Raw genomic sequence first — 3,693 nt, 5'->3', positions numbered from 1 at the left:
AATCATGGTTATTGTGCTACTCACAAAACACCCTAACATAGAAATGCTCTCTTTTCCTAACAGCATCCAATCTAGAGCAAACTCTGCTTCCTTAGACTCTCTCCCAAATCACCCAATCGAAGCCCAAATCCTATAACATGTTCTTTCCAACTCCTTCTGAGACACCCCACAATTCCCCACATTGTGTTCTCCCCCGTTGCAATGAGTAATAAGTAAGTCCAACTTGTTTAACTGCAAAGAGGTTCTTGGTGGTCTTTGACTGAGGGCATTGATAGTAGGTTCAGAATTCATAAATTGGCAACTGCCTGCCTATACGTGGTTCACTGGCATTTTAGTACCATAGAATGGCACACCAGGAGCACATAATGAACATTTGCTAAACAAATAAGCAAGCATTTACAGGAATGAGGGAAAAAATGCTGTAATATTTCACCTGTTTGCCATCCTTTTTGACCAGTTTCTTGGCCTCAAATTTTGATCGAATCCTACACTGAAAAAGAAAACGGAAAAAAATGAAAACAAAAACAAAAGCCCCTGGAAGACGTATGAGTAATGCTACTTCAGTCACGACAGTCTAATTTTTTGTTACTTTGATTTTGCTCAGGGAACTTTTAGCTTTACTCATCTTTAATTACCTTAATTTCATGCTTAACTCAGGCACAGAAGAGATCTGTTTGTAATTTCAGATGAGAGAAAATGAAATTCCCCTCAGCAAAGTCAGATTTTAAAATTCAAGAGGAAGGACAATGTGCCAGCTCACAAAAAAACACCAACTTTACATTTCAAGGTAATTCAGTGGTAATGCAGTATTAAAGAACTCAAGTTTCTTTTTGAAAATGAAGCAAAATCTAACAGAGAAGGAATATATGTTAAACCCAAAATCTATTTGTCTCTCTTTTTTATTGTGGTAAGAACATTTGATATGAAACCTACACTCTCAACACATTTTGAAGGTACCACACAGTATTGTTAAGCACTATAAGCAACTCTCTCTCTAGGACTTAATTACTCGAAAGCGGGGGCTTTATGCCTGTTGAACAGCAGCTCCCCATTTCCCTCACCCCCACCCCCAGCCCCTGGCAACCACCATTCCATTCTCTGCTCTTATGTGTTTGATTATTTTAGATGCCTCATATAAGTGGGTGCATAAGTTTGTCCTTCTGTGACTGGCTTATTTCACTTAGCATAATATTCTACAGGCTTATACATATTGTCCCAAGTGGCAGGATTTCCTTCTTTTTTTAAGGCTAATAATATTCCATAGTATAGACACCACATTTTCTTTATCCATTCTTCTGTAGACAAGCACTTAGTTTATTTCCACATCTCCGCTATTGTGAATAATGCTGCAATGAACATGGGAGTACAAATATCTCTTTGAGATCCTGATTTCAATGATTCTGGATACCCAGAAATGGGATTGCTGGGTCATATGGTATTTCTATTTTTAGTTCTTTTGAGGAACCTCTGTACTGTTTTCCATAGTGGCTGCACCAATTTACATTTCCACAACAGTGAACACTTTCTCTTACATCCTCACCAACACTTGTTATGTTTTTAAAAAATGTTTTATAATAACCATCCTAACAGGTATGTGCAGAAGCTTTTTATTGTCTCTAGAAGGTGGTATATTCGGGAGATGCTAATATATATATATATATATATATATATATATATATTCCCCCCAATTGCATTAGTCTCTTTTTATTCTTTTGGTAATCTTTTCCAGAGTTAACTACTTCCATTTGTAGGTGATGATACATCTAAGGAATCCACTTCAAATGTTGGCTGTGAGTATGGTCTTTCCCTTCACTTCAACTCTGAATTAAGGCCTTTGATCCTTGTTTTTATATTCCAGTCTCAGAAGTAGTTTTCACTATAGAAGTTATATGAAGACAGTCTTACGCTTTCTAGTATGTAGTGGTCTACAGCCGGGCTCTAGCTCCTCCAGGAAGACTACACTGGATGGATTTAAATATGTATTAAACTAAGAGGCATTCTCTCAAATGAGTTTAAATGCATTTTATCTTGAGACAACCTACATGACATGTTTTTCCTAAAAACAATGCCTCCGCTCCAAATAAATCAAGGTCAAAATAAGCAAAGAGTTCAAGGTAACATCAATCCCATCTGTCCTAGTCCTGAAGTGTGGATGAAAAGCAGCAGCCAGTTATGATGACGCCAGGTGATGGATTCCAGTGGCCAACTGTGTTAACATTTTTCCATTTCTAAACCATCCTTAAGAAAAATCATATGTAGGGTCACACCATCCTCACAGTAGTCCAGCAGAGCAACCATGCCATCTGGATTCATGTTTTCACCAAAAAGGAACTGGTAGTTTTTGAAATTAGTAAGCATGTGCTTGATTTGTTCTGTAGCTCCTGTCATAAAAGGTTTTACTTTTTCTGGTCTCTGTTCTTCTAGTTTCCCTTTGATTGATTTAATGTAATCGTTGATGTACTTCTTATAGGCTTCTTTTGTGAAGCTGGTTTCCTGTAAATGATGGTGCATGACAATATCAACACCAGTGACTACTGTGCTTTCTGTACCTTCGCCCTCTGGGGGGCCTTTGGCGGAGGCATTTCCACCAATGAGTGAGTCATCAATGTTACTCTCTGACCTACTGACCATCTTCCCCTCCACCTCCTGGAACAGCCCCTCCACAATCTCCGGATCTTGTAGATGTGGGAGAACATCTCATCATGGCTGATGAGGTCCCGGTAGATGATCATGATGGTGGCTGGAAGGAGACAACGGTGGCGCTGGCAGAGCAGGAGCTCAAGTGAGCCCCGTGCAGCTGGAGCTGGCAGAAAAGCTAGTTTCTTGTATTTTTCAAATGCATAAAAAGAACAAAAATTATTTTATAATTAAAAAGAAAACAATAGTAATTCAAACCAATTAACACAAGCCAATTCATGAAGCTAAGTGGAATGGGAAACGTAATTGTCTGAGCCTTGTTAAAGGTTATTTGAGGAAAATTTAGATTTACATATGTTTGTTTATATTAATCATATTCATCAAGGCCCTCTCCTCCTCTACAGTTTATTTGATGTTGATTAAGCTAATGGCTCAAAGACTATAAAACCACCTCCTGAAGCTTTTGATAAATTTCAGTTTGCCAACTTAATTTTCTGAGTTTGAGGAAAGGAAGTAATGAAAAAATGGAAATATGCGAAAAGTTACTAACTCTTGTGCATTATAGATGATAACATTTAGCAATTTCTATGAGAGGCAAATGCAGAGATTATATTTTGCATTTTTAATACACTTCCTATATTTGCTGAAAAAAAGCTAGTATAAACAGATGCATCTTTCTAATGAGGATGTTACAACTGATAATCCTCTTTACTGTGAAAAATCCCAAATTTTATGAAGAATATAGAAAACATAGCTGATGGCAGAGACTTTTTTTTTTTTTGAGAACCGTCATTAAGCTTCCCTTTCATTACTGAAATGTGAGTCAGATTAGGACTGTGATATTGATGAATAACGTAAGAAATAAAAGAATGACTAGCTTGCATGGAACAGAAGATGTTAGTCTAGGGCTGCAGGCTTTGTAACTCTGAACTAGAGAGAACGTTGAGCATGGTGATATTCATTTCAGAAGATTCGACACCAAAACAGTGAAATTAATTGGAACATGTCTGCATCCTACTCTTGTGTTTTTCTATATACTTTGTCAGTGATTTTCAA

The 3,693-nt window shown here is 37.3% G+C and overlaps 1 pseudogene; it reads right to left on the bottom strand.

Annotated features, from left to right (window-relative positions):
* Nucleotides 1-2,211: 2,211 nt before the first annotated feature.
* Nucleotides 2,212-2,732, bottom strand: LOC109371947 (translationally-controlled tumor protein pseudogene; annotated as a pseudogene).
* Nucleotides 2,733-3,693: the final 961 nt, after the last annotated feature.

The sequence above is a fragment of the Hipposideros armiger genome, unplaced genomic scaffold (assembly GCF_001890085.2).
Source record: "Hipposideros armiger isolate ML-2016 unplaced genomic scaffold, ASM189008v1 scaffold_603, whole genome shotgun sequence".
Taxonomy (NCBI): domain Eukaryota; kingdom Metazoa; phylum Chordata; class Mammalia; order Chiroptera; family Hipposideridae; genus Hipposideros; species Hipposideros armiger.
This window is presented reverse-complemented; position numbering and strand designations above follow the sequence as displayed.